Consider the following 16,188-nt stretch of genomic DNA (forward strand, 5'->3'; position numbering starts at 1 on the left):
TATATCAGAGCAATCTAAGAGGAACTTGTGAAAGTTTTGACAGGGGAGGATATATTTGTGTGCAGCAGCTCTGTTGGTTATTAGGCTGCCTTATAAGGCTCCCTGATAGCGGCATTGCTGTTTGCACACTGCTGTGTAGACTGCTTTTTCAAAAGCAAAAATCCTTTTATTCCTTTTTTTCTACACAGTAGATACTGAGCGTAAATTTTTTCACACACCGTATAGAGGTGTACGCTCCTCACACACTACCATGTACCGGCTGGTATCACGGACAAATACATGCTATATGTGTGTGGCTCCGTAAAAAAATACACGGAGATTAACGTTTTTCCATACATACACCGTATAGAGGTGTCCGATTCTCAAACAGTATCAGATATCTGGTGTTCTTATTACGGTCACATCTACACAGTCAGTGTGTGAGTGTGACACTCCATAAATACATATATGGACATTTCCATTTCTCTATACACCGTATTCAGCTGTCCGATTATCAAACAGTATCTGATATCTGGTGTTCTTATTACGGTCACATCTACACTGAGTCAGCGTGTGTTTGACACTCCATAAATACATATACGGACATTTCCATTTCTTTATACACCGTATTGTGCTGTCCGATTCTCAAACAGTATCGGATATCTGGTGTCCTTATTACGGTCAGCGTGTGTGTGACATTCCGTAAATACATTCACGTAGATTGACAGTTTCACCAACAATGTATACAGCTGTACACCTCTGATACAGTACCGTATATCTGCTTGTTGGATTACGGTGAAATACATACTGGGTGAGCGTCTGTGAGTGTCTGTGACTCACAAAATATATACGGAGATTTCACTTCTTACATACACCTTACACAGCTGTACGCTACTCATACAGTACCATTTCTCTGCTGGTATTTTTGGTACATTTTTCCAAATATGAGGAAGTCTGGTGGAAGAGGCCGCGGACGTGGGCGGGGGGGTGCAGCTGGTACTGATGGTGGTGGTGGTGGTGCATCAGCTGGTTCTGGCAAAAGCACATTAGCAGCTAAGGCAGGAGGTGTTGAACCTGCGCTGTTGTGAGTTCATTTTCCCCTTCGTCACTGGGGTCTGGTGAACTCCCTATTCTGGTAAAGGAAGGTAATGAGCCTGATTATCAGGCACCTGAGTCTAATGAGGATGACTGGCTGAGTGGAGTCACGGACTGGATATAAGGCTGCTGACGCCCTTCTGCCCTGCGGGTGATTTCTCTGTGGACTTCTAGGACACCAGTCTGATTCCTGCTCCTCTAAAGCTAAGTTTTCTGTTTTGCCTCTTAGCTTTTTGTTTTGTTTTTTTGTTTTCCTTGCTTTTCAGTATTCTGCCATTCCCTGCTGGGGTGAGCTGAATCTCCTTTTGCCTGTAGCTCTGTCTTCAGTATATTCCTGAGTACTGACATAGCTTTTTGAAGCCTAGCGTCTTCAGGGCCTTTTTCACTGTCAGTCTGTTGGCTCTTATTTTCATAGGGTTTTTCACGGATTGCAGACAGCAACCTTCCTGTCCTTTTCTATCTAGTTAGCTTGGGCCCCTCTTTGCTCAGTCTATCTTTCTGTCTGTGTTAGTATTTTCATCTTGCTTCACCGTCATTATTTGTTGGGGGCTGCCTATTGCTTTGGGGTCTGCTCTGGGGCAGTTTAGATTTCCCCTTTCTTTCTTTAGGCCTATTTAATTCTCCGGCTGTGATCGAGGGGTCTAGGGCATCGTAGGAACCCCCCATGGCTACTGCTAGTTGTGTTGATAGGTTCAGGGGTCTGCAATCCGATAGCTGCCAACTTCTCTGGTTTTCTGGACTTAGCTAGCATTTCTGTTTTTGCCTCCTACGGTGACTCAATCATAACAGAATCACCCGCCATACCGCAGATCCTAGGGTACTCAATAGCAGGAAAGAATTGTGTTTTAAAAAAAAAAAAAAAAAAAGTGTGTGTATATTCTTTCCTCTATACCTCTGAGGCCATAGGGGGAATTTTTTTTTCTCTCAATGGAGATAAAGCAATTGTCTGATCGTGTGGAGCAGCGAGCTACGGAAGTGCGGGGAATTTCCGCCTACCTTGCTCGTTCGCATGCTGTTGAACCAAAGATCCCTACACCAGATGTATTTTTTGGGGATCGATCTAAATTTTTGAGTTTCAAAAATAATTGTAAATTATTTTTTGCCTTGAAGCCTAACTCGTCAGGGAGCTCCGAGCAGCAGGTTAAAATTGTCATCTCTTTGCTGCATGGCGATCCCCAGGATTGGGCGTTTTCTGTGAAACCAGATGATCCTATTCTGACTAATGTGAACACATTCTTTCAAGCTTTGGGGTTGTTGTATGACGAACTTAATGCTATTGATCAGGCTGAAAAGACCCTGTTGGCATTGAACCAGGGTCGAGATTCTGCAGAGTTGTACTGTCAAAAGTTCCGAAAGTGGGCGGTCCTTACTACCTGGAATGATAGTGCCTTGGCTGCTCTCTTTCGGAAGGGTTTGTCAGAAGCCGTAAAAGATACTATGGTGGGATTTCCTGTTCCCTCTGGTCTGGACGATTCTATGTCATTAGCCATTCAGGTTGATCGGCGTTTACGTGAACGCAGGACTGCACGAGAGGTGTTGCCACCGGTTGAACAGACGTCTGAACCTATGCAATGTGATAGAGTTTTGTCTAAGGCGCAACGTCAGGAGTTCAGAAGGCGTAATAAGCTGTGTTTTTTCTGTGGAGATGCCTCGCATATTATTTCTGTTTGCCCTAAACGAGAGAAACGCTTTGCACACACGTTTTCTGTTGGTGGTGTTCAACCTAAGTTTCTTCTGGCAATTACTCTGATCTGCTCCCTGTCCACATTTTCCGCCAAGGCTTTTGTGGATTCGGGAGCAGCGCTAAACCTAATGGACTTGGATTTTGCTAAACGTTGTGGATTTCCTATGACACCTCTGCAGATGACTATCCCTTTGAGGGGGATTGATGCTACTCATTTGGCTAAAAATAAACCTCAGTTTTGGACCCAGGTGGTCATGCGGGTCGCCCCAGACCATCAAGAGAATTGCAGATTTTTGGTATTGCATGGTCTGCATGATGCCGTTGTTCTGGGGTTTCCCTGGTTGCAAATTCATAATCCAGTTTTGGATTGGAAATCTGTGTCTGTGGTGAGTTGGGGTTGTCGGTGTGCCTTTACTGAGGCTCTGGTTTTTTCCACCTCTCCTCAGTCGCATGATGTTCCTGACTATTTGGCGGACTTTTATGATGTATTTAGTGAGAATGAGTCTGCGTCCTTGCCTCCTCATAGGAGTTATGACTGTGCAATTGAACTAAGCCCGGGGTGTAAATTTCCCAAGGGTCGGCTCTTCAATTTATCTGTACCCGAGCACGAGGCTATGCGGTCCAATATTAAGGAGGCGTTGGAGAAGGGTCATATTAGACCATCCTCTTCACCCTTAGGTGCCGGTTTTTTTTTGTGGCCAAAAAGGATGGTTCTTTAAGGCCTTGTATTGATTACCGTGCCCTCAATAAAATTACTATTAAATATCAGTATCCGTTACCCCTGATTTCGGATCTATTCTCAAGAGTTAGAGGTGCTTGCTGGTTTACCAAGCTTGACCTCAGGGGGGCGTATAATCTTATCCGCATTAAGCAGGGGGATGAATGGAAGACGGCGTTTAATACTCCGGAGGGACATTTTGAGTACCTGGTGATGCCTTTTGGGCTCACTAATGCCCCTTCTGTCTTCCAGTGCTACATGAACGATATTTTCCGAGACTTTGTCGATAAATTTTTGATTATCTATCTGGATGATATTTTGATCTTCTCCAAGGATTGGGATTCTCATGTGGAACATATTCGGACTGTATTCCGGATCTTGAGAGAGAATTCCCTGTATGTCAAAGGATCGAAATGCCTTTTTGGGGTACAGAGGATTTCATTTTTGGGATTTATTTTGTCCCCGTCAACTATCGAAATGGACCCGGCCAAAGTACAGGCCATTTATGATTGGGTTCAGCCCACTTCTTTGAAGACCCTCCAGAAGTTTTTGGGTTTTGCTAATTTTTATCCGAAATTTATAGCAAAATTTTCTAGTATTGCCAAGCCATTGACTGATCTGACTAAGAAGGGTGCTGATGTGTTGAATTGGTCTCCTGAGGCTGTTGCTTCCTTTCAGGAGCTGAAGCGAAGATTTACCTCCGCCCCGGTTTTGCGGCAACCTGATGTCTCACTCCCGTTCCAGGTAGAGGTGGATGCTTCTGAGATTGGTGCAGGAGCTGTTTTGTCCCAAAAGGATCCTGTAACATCTAAAATGAATCCCTGTGCTTTCTTTTCCCGAAAGTTCTCTCCATCTGAACGTAACTATGATGTGGGGAATCGGGAACTGTTGGCCATGAAATGGGCATTTGAGGAGTGGAGACATTGGTTGGAGGGAGCTAAACATCAAGTTGTGGTCCTCACTGACCACAAGAATTTGATTTACCTAGAGTCGGCTAAACGCTTGAACCCTAGACAGGCTAGGTGGGCCTTGTTTTTTACACGTTTTGATTTTGTGGTCTCTTTTCTTCCTGGAACAAAGAATGTCAAGGCAGATGCCCTCTCTAGGAGTTTCTTTGCTGATTCTCCTGTTGTGACCAAGCCTGCTACCATCTTAGGCGAAGGGGTAGTTCTTTCTGCCATCTCGCCCGATTTGAGACTTGCTCTGCAAGAGTTCCAGGAGGACAAACCTGAGCGTTGTCCCAGTGGAAAGTTGTATGTTCCTGACCAGTGGAAGAAGAGAGTGATGTCTGAAGTTCATTGCTCTGCATTGGCTGGTCATCCAGGTATTTTTGGTACTAGAGATCTGGTGAGTCGCTCTTTTTGGTGGCCCACCTTGTCTCATGATGTCAGGAATTTTGTGCAGTACTGTGGGACTTGCTCCCGGTCTAAATCTTGTTCTCGCTCTAGTGGGTTGTTGATGCCTTTGCCGGTCCCCAGGAGGACTTGGACCCATATTTCAATGGATTTCATCTCTGATATGCCGGTCTCTCAAAGAATGACTGTTATTTGGGTGATTTGTGATAGGTTCTCTAAGATGGTTCATCTTGTACCACTCCCTAAGTTGCCATCTTCCTCTGAGTTGGTGCCCCTGTTTTTGCAACAGGTAGTTCGCTTACACGGGATTCCTGAGAACATTGTATCTGACAGAGGAGTTCAGTTTGTGTCTAGATTTTGGAGGACTTTCTGTTCCAAGCTGGGAATTCAGTTGTCCTTCTCCTCTGCTTTTCACCCTCAGACCAATGGGCAGACAGAGAGAACAAACCAGACCTTGGAGTCGTATTTGAGATGTTTTATTTCCGCTGATCAGGATGATTGGGTTTCATTTTTGCCCTTGGCCGAATTTGCTTTAAATAATAGAGCTAGTTCTGCCACTTTGATGTCACCTTTTTTTTGTAACTTTGGGTTTCATCCTCGATTTTCTTCAGGGCAGGTGGAGCCTTCTGCCTGCCCAGGGGTTGACACTGTGGTGGAGAGAATGCACCAGATCTGGGACCAAGTGGTGGATAAGTTATCTCTCTCCCAGGAAAAGGCCCAGCGGTTTTCCAATCGACATAGGACCATTGGTCCCCAGTTTAAGATTGGTGATATGGTGTGGTTATCATCAAAAAAATATTGCTATGAAGGTGGCTTCTCCTAAGTTTAAGCCTAGAGTTATTGGACCTTACAAGATTTTGGAGATTATTAATCCGGTCTCTTTTCGTTTGGCTCTTCCTGTCACATTTAAAATCCATAATGTGTTCCATAAGTCCTTGTTGAAGAGGTTTGTTGAACCAGTTGTTCCTGGGGTGGCACCTCCAGACCCTGTATTGGTTGAAGGTAACATGGAATATGAGGTAGAGAAAATACTGGATTCCCGTCTGGCTAGACGGAGACTCCAGTATTTGGTTAAGTGGAAGGGTTATGGTCAGGAGGATAATTCCTGGGTCTCTGCCTCTGATATTCATGCCAAAAGATTGGTGCGTTCATTTCATCGGGCTCACCCTGATCGCCCTGGTGGCCTGGTTGAGCGTTCAGTGACCCCTCCTCAAGGGGGAGGTACTGTTGTGAGTTCATTTTCCCCTTCGTCACTGGGGTCTGGTGAACTCCCTATTCTGGTAAAGGAAGGTAATGAGCCTGATTATCAGGCACCTGAGTCTAATGAGGATGACTGGCTGAGTGGAGTCACGGACTGGATATAAGGCTGCCGACGCCCTTCTGCCCTGTGGGTGATTTCTCTGTGGACTTCTAGGACACCAGTCTGATTCCTGCTCCTCTAAAGCCAAGTTTTCTGTTTTGCCTGTTAGCTTTTTGTTTTGTTTTTTGTTTTCCTTGCTTTTCAGTATTCTGCCATTCCCTGCTGGGGTGAGCTGAATCTCCTTTTGCCTGTAGCTCTGTCTTCAGTATATTCCTGAGTACTGACATAGCTTTTTGAAGCCTAGCGTCTTCAGGGCCTTTTTCACTGTCAGTCTGTTGGCTCTTATTTTCATAGGGTTTTTCACGGATTGCAGACAGCAGCCTTCCTGTCCTTTTCTATCTAGTTAGCTTGGGCCCCTCTTTGCTCAGTCTATCTTTCTGTCTGTGTTAGTATTTTCATCTTGCTTCACCGTCATTATTTGTTGGGGGCTGCCTATTGCTTTGGGGTCTGCTCTGGGGCAGTTTAGATTTCCCCTTTCTTTCTTTAGGCCTATTTAATTCTCTGGCTGTGATCGAGGGGTCTAGGGCATCGTAGGAACTCCCCACGGCTACTGCTAGTTGTGTGGATAGGTTCAGGGGTCTGCAATCCGATAGCTGCCAACTTCTCTGGTTTTCTGGACTTAGCTAGCATTTCTGTTTTTGCCTCCTACGGTGACTCAATCATAACACTGCGCCATTGTCTGGCACAAGAAGGCCTTTAAAGTTCCCTTTTCTGGGAGTAGGCTTTTAAAGCCGGAGCATCAGGAACAGGTTTTGGCTTACATTGCCAAAACAGCCTCCAGCTCTATTGTCTCCTCTCCTGAAGTTACAAAAACTGCAAGCACAGAGTCGTCAGTGCAGGCCTCTGGTCAGGAACAACACCTTTCCTTATGTCCTTCACCCACACCAAAAGTGAAGGATGCTGCAGCACACACTTCAGATTACTCCATGGAGCCCTTTTCACATACCATTCCAGGGTTATCAAGTCAAATCCTGAATTCCCCAGTCCAAGATGAATCTGACATGGAATGCGCTGATGCACAGTCACTGCTAAATGAATCTGCTGGTACATTCACCCACACCACTACATTGCCCTCGCAGTCTACTGAGCCCGAATCAGACCCTGACAAAACTCAGGTGCCACTTCCCGCATACTATACCGTGTAAGGTGTTGCACAGTGACACAGAGGAAGGTACAGAGGAAGGTGCAGATGACATTGAAGACGAGGTCATGGATGACCTAGTTGTTGACCGAGATTGGCATCCATTGGGGGAAGAGGGTGCTGGTGACAATAGGTCAGAACAGGAGAAGGATCCGCAGCAGTTACCCGGCAGGGTAGCTGTCAAAAAACTTGGAAAGAAAACTACAAGAGTTGCAGGACAGCTTGGCCAGACGGTCAAATTAGCACAGCGTGCAAGCCCTGAAAATTTGTACCATAGTAGGAAGAGTGCAGTGTGGCACTTTTTTGAACAAAATCCTAATGATGACGCAAAGGTTATCTGTAAGAAGTGCCGAAGGACCTTTAGCAGAGGGAAAAATCTAAGAAATTTGAATACCAGTTGCATACTTAGACATTTAAGCAACATGCACTTGCAAGCATGGACGGACTACAAAATCTCAGGTAGCACATGTGCACCTGCTCCGACTGAAGTTAGCCAGCAACGCTCCATTGCTTCCCCCACTGTAAGGCCACCGCTAAGCACACCACCATCAAGAAATGTTGAGGTGTCGGCGCTAGGCCAAAGCAGTCAGGCAATCACAATATTTTCGCGTGGAAACACTGAATCTAGGCCATCAACACCCTCACCATCACCAACCCCTTCTCAGTCCTTCATGTCCAATGCTAGTTCCCCCATATGCAGCTCTCAAGTCGAGCTCACCCTACCAGACACTCTGAGTAGGACAAGAAAGTACTCATCCTCTCATCTGCGTACACTGGCTTTGAACGCCTACATTGCCAAACTGATCTCATTAGAGATGATGCCATTCCATTTGATAGAAAACAAAGTTTTCCGAGAGCTCATGGCCTACGCTGTCCCACACTATGACCTACCCAGTCGGCACTTCTTTTCTCGAAAAGCCATCCCTGCCCTCCATCGGCATGTGAAAGACTGCATTGTCCATGCACTAAAACAGTCAGTGTGTGGAAAGGTGCATCTCACAACAGATGCATGGACCAGTAGGCATGGCCAGGGCCGTTACGTGTCCATTACTGCGCACTGGGTTAATGTGGTGGATGCAGGCTCCACAGGCGACAGCGTCGGTGGAACAGTGCTGCCTAGCCCACAGTATAGGAAACAGTTGGCTGTAGGCATTCGACCCTCCTCTTCCTCCCCCTCCAGAAGCGAAAGCTCGTCGACAGAGCGCTGTCGTACGAGCATTCCATCCATATCTGTCAGTGTTGCACACGAGGTGTCCCACTATCGAACAGCTAGTGCTAAGTGGCAGCAGGCTGTTTTAAAAATGATGTCTTTGGGCGACAGTAGACACACCTCGGAGGTACTGGCCGACTACTTGCATCGACAAACTGAGTCATGGCTGGGCAGTCTACATCTTGAGCCAGGCCAGGTAGTCAGTGATAATGGGTGGAATTTTGTGGCAGCCATAGCCCTTTCAAAACTCACACACATACCTTGCCTGGCTCACACCTTGAACTTGGTGGTGCAGTGATTCCTAAATAATTATCTGGAGTTATCAGCCCTGCTCCATAAGGTGCGAAGACTGTGCTCGCACATCCATCGCTCAAACGTTCACTCCAGTCGTGTGCAGAAGCTGCAGCGATCAGTCAACCTCCCCAAGCACCGCCTAATCATAGACGTTGCTACAAGATGGAACTCCACCATGCACATGGTTGAGAGGCTGTGCGAACAGAGGCAGGCTGTAATGCATTTGTGGGAGGATACACAGGCAGGCAGTTTGAGGGCAGACAGGGAATTGTCGGGTGTGCAGTGGTCAAAGCTGAAAGACCTCTGTAAAGTCCTTCAGTGTTTTGAGGAATGCACACGGCTGGTAAGCGCAGATGACGCCTTCATAAGCATGAGCATACCACTTATGCGGCTGCTCATGCAAACTTTGACGCACATTAAGGAACAGGCATCTGCAGCTGAGGAGCAAGAGGAGGAGGAGGAGGGAAGCCTTGATGACAGTCAGCCATTGTCTGGTGAGGGATCTGGCGTGGATGAGGTGGAGGAAGAAGAGGAAGATGAGGATGAGGATGAGGGGGATGATTATTTTGGGGAGAAAAGAAGGATGCTTCTCAGGGGGCAAGAGAACATGTGGGCATGCCAAGGTCAGGTACAGGGTTTGTGCGTGACTGGAGGGATGTGGATTTGCCAGAAAGTGCTCCTCCACCCACCACTGGCAGTGCAGCATTGACACCTGGAACATTGGCCCACATGTCTGACTATGCCTTGCGAATCCTAAAAAGGGACCCCCGCATTGCCAAAATGATGAGGGATGATGACTACTGGTTGGCCAGCATCCTCAATCTTCGCTATAAAGGCAAATTACACAACATCATGCCACAGGAGAACTTAGAGCTAATATTGGCTAACAAACAAGCAACTCTGGTAAACAGGTTGTTTGAGGCATTCCCAGCACACAGCAGCGGAGCTGGTTCTCCCACGAGCCGTAGTGGGCAAAATGGAAGAGGTGTTCGTGGTGCACACAGCCGAACTGGCGTTGGAGACAGGGGTTTCCTGACCATGTTGTGGTCTGATTTCTCAAGTCCCGCGCACACGACAGCTAATACAGAATCGATTGCAAGTGACAGGAGACAGCAGTTGTCAAGTATAGTTACAAGCTACTTCTCCCATATCGAGGTTCTCCCTCACAGATCATTCCCCTTTGATTATTGGGCCTCAAAACTGGACACATGGCCTGAATTGGCACAATATGCCTTACAGGAGCTCGCTTGCCCTGCTGCTAGTGTGCTATCTGAAAGAGTCTCCAGTGCTGCTGGATCAATCCTGACAGAAAAAAGGACCCGTCTGTCAACCCAAAATGTTGATGATCTAACCTTCATTAAAATGAACCATGCATGGGTTTCAAAAGATTTTGTCCCACTCTCCCCTGATAACACATAGGTTGCCAGAAAAAAGGCTCGCTTTTGTCCTCCTCTTCCTCTGACTTCTCCAATTCCTCCATTTGCAGCAGCTGAAAGTCCAGCCTACGCATCAACATGTGCCATTTTTTAAACTACCCTAAATAGGCTGTCCCCCCACCCCAGGCCCGGGGTCAACACCTGCCGCACCCGGGCAAGTGCTGTTGCCCTGAACAGGTGTGTGGGCCCACCCTTGGGCGACAGCACTGGCACATCATAGTACAATAAAGTGTCTCTGATGGTGGGGGGCCCACTCGCTGTCAGACACAATGGCGTACTATGAGGGGCCCTGTGCCAGTACCGGCGCCCACGAGTGGGTCCCCCTGCTTGCTCAGGGACACAGCATGTGCAATACTTACCTCTCCCTGCTCCACGGCTGTGTAGTCTGGCCAGTTAAATCCGTCACAGGGACGGCCAATACAAATTTGGTGTACTGATCGATGATGATTAAGATAGCTATGTCCTGTCCTACTGGCCTCTACCTTCAGATTACCAATGGCTAACATTTGTAATGGACGTCAACTCCCAATCGGATGCAGTGGTGCTTTATGATCACCTTTCACATTTTTCATTGTCACAGATGTGTGACATTCCTGCCACCATTTTTCAATGTCTCCTCTCATGCCAAAACAATAGAATCCCCTATGGCCTGTGGCTTGTGTGTTTTGCACTCCAAAGTGACCAGACAGATCATGATAGGAAGTGAGGACCATGTCTACAGCTCTCCCTGTGATCACAATTTGATGGAGATGTGTTACAGTGATGGGATCGACGCTACTGCGATACAGCCACCCTTTCTTCACTAATTTGCGTTTTAGCTGTATCCACAGTTAAAGTTATTGAGGGTCAGCATTGCCTCTGCGAATTCTCCAGGGAGATTTTCCTGTGATTACTAATTCCAAAACATCTAAAATCACTCGACTTTACGTCTGTACTTTTATCCATCTACCTTCCTCTAGAGGAGAGTCTGGACTGGCTGACTGACATTGAAATATAAACGAAGATTTCAAAGTACTCCAACACTGTATACTGGTGTACGTTTCGAATACAGTTCCATTTTTTCTCATTTTTATATTCGGGTGTAATCTATACTGAGCCAGTGAGAGTCTGTTTCTGACTCTGGAAATATATACTGAGATTTACAATGCCCCCTACACTGTATACAGCTGTATGCTTCTGATCCATTACCCTTTTACTGCTTTTTATATTGTGTAATCCACACTGACCCTGAGAGTGTCTGTGTCTGCCTCCAGAAATAAATAGGGAGATTTATAATGTTTAAACAATACTATATGTACCTTGTATCTGGTGATACAGTAACCTTTGTATACTTTTTATATTCTTGGCTAATGCATACTGGGACTGAGAGCATCTGTGTCTGCCTCATGAAATGTCTACGGAGATTTTGAATGTTTAAACTATACTATATATTCCTTGTATCTGGTCATACTGTACCCTTTTTCAACTTGTTACATTATTGTCAAATCCATACTGAGCGTGTGAGCATATGTGTCTGCCTCCTGAAATACATACGGAGATTTTTGTGTATTTTAAGTATACTATATATACCTTGTATCTGTTGATCCAGGACCCTTTGTGCCCGAAATTCATCCTCAACCCACTACTCAAAGTGCATCATTGATACCTGGAACATTGGCCCACATGTGTGATTATTTCTTGCGGATCTTCTTTTTATTTTATGATGTGATCCATACTGAGCCTGTGAGAGGCTGTGTGTTACTCTTGAAATATATCGGATTCAAGGATTCAAAGAAGCTTTATTGGCAGGACTAAATAAATATATATGCAGATCACCAAATGACCACAACACTGTATACAGCAGTACGCTTGGGATCCATTCCCCTTTTACTGCTTTTTATATTGTTGTGTAATCCATACTTGGCCTCAGAGCGTCTGTGTCTGCCTCCTGAAATAAATACAGAGATTTTGAATGTTGAAGCTATACTATATATACCTTGTATATGGTGATACTGTACCCTTTTTCTACTTTTTAGATTGTTGTCGAATCCATACTGGCCATGACAGCGTCTGTGTCTGCCTCCTCAAATATATACGTAGATTTATAATGTTGAAACTATACAATATATCCCTGTTATCTGGTGTTAAAATGAAACGCCACGCAGGGCCGGGGGATACTCAGTACCGGGCCTTTCAGGCTCTTTTAAGGGGGAAGTATGTCACGGTGGTGATTGGGACCCGGTCCTTGGCCCTGGGTGTCCAATAAAGAAGATGACAGTTCAGATGAGGGGGAAGATGGTATGATAATTAATTTGGAAAAGGGGGATCGTGACGCCACCCATGGTACTCGGCTAGGGTAGCCGACGCTGCAATGCAGATCCTATGGGCCGGTGTTAAAGCAGCCAAGATGATGAAGCTCTCCACGGCCAGAGCTATATCCCAGGGCAGGTGAGATGGTGTTTGTGAGCCATTGACGGTGATGGTGAGTGTAGCGTTTGTAGCAGGCGAGTTGGAAAAGACACGAAGGACACACTTGGATGCATTTTCTGAGTTTTTTCAAAAGTATTGTGCACCAGATGACCCGATTGGTACTGTGTCATCCGAGGGAGGGGTCCGGTCCGGCAAACTCCAAGGTAGATCAGGAACACCTGTTCAAGACTCCTCCTTGTGTATCCTTTCTAGGCCGTGTCTCTGCGCTGATCTCTCCCTTCCTTCCTGCTGTGCACTTTCGCAAACAGTGTCCCAAGCCGGCAGCCACGGATCTCATCGGGCGACGTGGGTCAGGCTCTGGGATCCTTTATTCTGACTGCTGCCTTTTTGAGTATTGAATGCAGCTGCGACTGAGGCACTTAAAGTTACTCAGCCTCCGACTTTCTAGCTGCGCCCTGTATTTCTCCACTACCTTCAGGAGCCACGTTCCTCAATGAGGCATGGTCCTTCCTTCTCCAGAATCGGGCTTCACAGGTGGCTTATTGCACTTCCCGTGCCCCAAGGACCACGTCCTTCCAGTCTAGGAGCTTGGACAAGATTTTTCTCTCTTCTCTGACCCTCAGCTCTCTCACAGCAATCCTGCTCTTACTCTGTCCTGTCAACAACTCTCTAGAAAGATCCATTTACCTCAGACTAGCTCCACCCATCAACTGTCAGCTTGCTCTCTCTGATTGGATGCCAACAATCACTCCACTACCTAAGCTCCTCCCACTGTACCTACCTTCTACACTAACCCCCAAGACCCTTTCCTAGTCAGTCTGGGATGAGGCCATCCTCCCGCCGGGTACACCCAGAAAGCACTGACTAACTAGTGTGTGTGTTCAGTGCAGGGTTAGGAGTCCTGAGTGGTGATCCCTCCTTACCTGAGGGTGGGATACCACACCTTTGGATGAGGTGCAGTACCTCTGTGGTGACCGTACCCTCAGGGGCGCCATAGTACCCTTTCTCAACTTTCTATATTGTTGTCGGATCCATACCGGGCCTGAGAGCGTCTGTGTTTGCCTCCTGAAATGTATATGGAGATTCAGTATGTTTATACTATAATATATATACCTTTTATCTAGTGATACTGTACCCTTTTGCAAATTATTATATTATTGTCTAATCCATACTCAGCCTGTGACCATCTGTGTCTGACTCATGAAATTTATACAGCGATTTACAGTACAATTATCCCTAGACTGTATAGAGCTGTCCGCTTCTGAAACAGTACCATACATCTGCTGGTATTTTGAGTCCATTTTCACAAAAATTATTACGTATGGTGGAAGAGGCTGCAGACGTGGGTGTGGGGGGGCCAGCTGGTACTGATGGTGGTGGTGGTGCACCTGCTGGTAGTGCCAAAAGCACAATAGCAGATAAGGCTGGAGGTGTTGAGCCTGCGTTATCAGCTGGCACAAGAAGGCCTTTAAGGCTCCCTTTTCTGGGAGTAGGTAAACTGCTTTAAAGCCGGAGCATCAGGAACTGGCTTTGCCTTACATTGCCGAAAAAGCCTCCATCTCTATTGCCTCCTCTTCTGAAGTTTAAAAAAATACAAGCAGTCGTCAGTGCAGGCTTCTGGTCAGGAACCACCCCTTTCCTTGTCTCCTTTACCCCCACTAAAAGTGAAGGATGCGGCAGCCCACACTTCAGATTACTCCATGGAGCTCTTTTCACAGGCCATGCCTGTGTTATCAAGTGAAATTCTGAATTCACCAGTCCAACATGAATCGAAGATGGAGTGCACTGATGCACAGCCACTGCTAAATGATTCTGCTGGTACATTGATCCACAGCACTACATTCCCCTCGCACTCTACAGAGCCAGAATGTGACCCTGATGAAACTCAGGTGCCCCTTCCCGCATACTATACCACCTTACATGGTGACACAGAGGAAGGTGCAGATGAAAGTGCAGGTTCCTTGAGCAGGTGGGGGGTCCTACTCATGGGTGACGGCAGTGGCACAGGGCCCTCATAGTATGCAAAAGTGTCTCTGCCGGTGGGAGGGCCGTCAGACATACCATCGCACTATGAGGGGCCCTGTGCCAGTGCCGTTGCCCACGAGTGGGCCCCCCATGCTTGCTCAGGGCCACAGCACTTGCAATACTTACCTCTCCCTGCTCCACTGCCGTAACGTCTTCCGCCTTTCCTATCAGTGACATTCAGGTTACAGAGCACGATGACATCACGTCTGTATGCCCTCTACCAAAACAGTACAAGTGCAGAGAGCTTTAAAATGGCAATGCTGAGGAGTCCAGAGTAGAGCAGTCCCCAGCAAGGAGAGGTATTTAATTTTTTTAAATGCTGGGAGCATTTTTTAGAGAGCAATATACACTGGAGAAAGATATATGGGCCCCATCATACACTGGAGCATCATCCATTTGGCCCATCATATACTGGAGCTTTCCAAATGGGGGACATCAGACACTGGAGCAGCATTTACAGGGCCCATTATACGCTGGATCATTAGAAATGGGGCCCTTTATATATGGAGCATAATTTGGGCCCATAACACACTGGAGCATCGTCCATGGGGACCAACATATATTGAAGCATTCCAAATGGGGGACATCAGACACTGGAGCAGCATTTACGGGGCCCATTATACACTGGAGGATTAGAAATGGGGCCCATTATATATGGACTCTATGGAGCATTATTTGGGCCCATAAGACAGTGGAGCATCATCCATGGGGACCATCATATACTGTAGCATTATGTGGAGCTCATCATATACTGTATGGAACATTATATGGGACCAATTATTCTGTTGGAGAAATATATGGGGCTCATTATTCTGTATGGCGCACAATGTGGTGGCCATAATACTGTATGGAGTAATATACTGTCCATTTTTTGAGCTATTGTAGAATATAAAATAGATAGCAGTCATGTTATGTAAGCAGTGAAGTATTTGTCATTGTACTATACCTATATTTCTGTGCTGTATTGAACATTATGAATTGTGGTATGTGTTAAAAGGGCGCACTGACACTCTTTGGTCCAGGGCACACGAAAACCTGCCGCCAGCCCTACCCCCCCACAACTTGAGTCAAATAACCCCCAGTTTTCAATGCGTAACTATTATTATAAAGTAAATTAAGGTTGCTAAGAATTGATGTTGTTGGCATTGAAATGGGCACTGTAGGTGTGTTTACTGTCCTCCACTCCCTGCCGACTTTGCTTCCCCATTGACTTGCATTGGGTTTCGTGTTTCAGTCGGACCCTGACTTTTCCCTATAGTCGGCCGATTTCGTTCGACCCGACTATTAAGAAAGTCAGGTTTCATGAAACCCGACTCGCCCCGAAAAGAGGAAAAGTTGCTCATCTCTAGTCAGAACACTTCCTGAATCAGAGCCACAGTCATGGCAAGAGATGCAAAAACTGCCTGTTTACGTGAAGCAGAAGTGTATAAATGTCACTACCACTGAGCTACCACAATGAAAAAGAAATTGCAAAGCTAGGTG

General features: G+C 46.4%; 1 long non-coding RNA gene across 1 annotated transcript in view; it reads right to left on the reverse strand.

Annotated features, from left to right (window-relative positions):
- LOC141090277 (uncharacterized) overlaps positions 1–16,188 on the reverse strand; it is a 276,063-nt gene that overhangs the window by 185,471 nt on the left and 74,404 nt on the right. The gene's annotated exons all lie outside the window — the stretch shown is intronic.

Source organism: Dendrobates tinctorius, unplaced genomic scaffold, assembly GCF_039654945.1.
Source record: "Dendrobates tinctorius isolate UK_male_01 unplaced genomic scaffold, ASM3965494v1 ptg000048l, whole genome shotgun sequence".
NCBI lineage: Eukaryota > Metazoa > Chordata > Amphibia > Anura > Dendrobatidae > Dendrobates > Dendrobates tinctorius.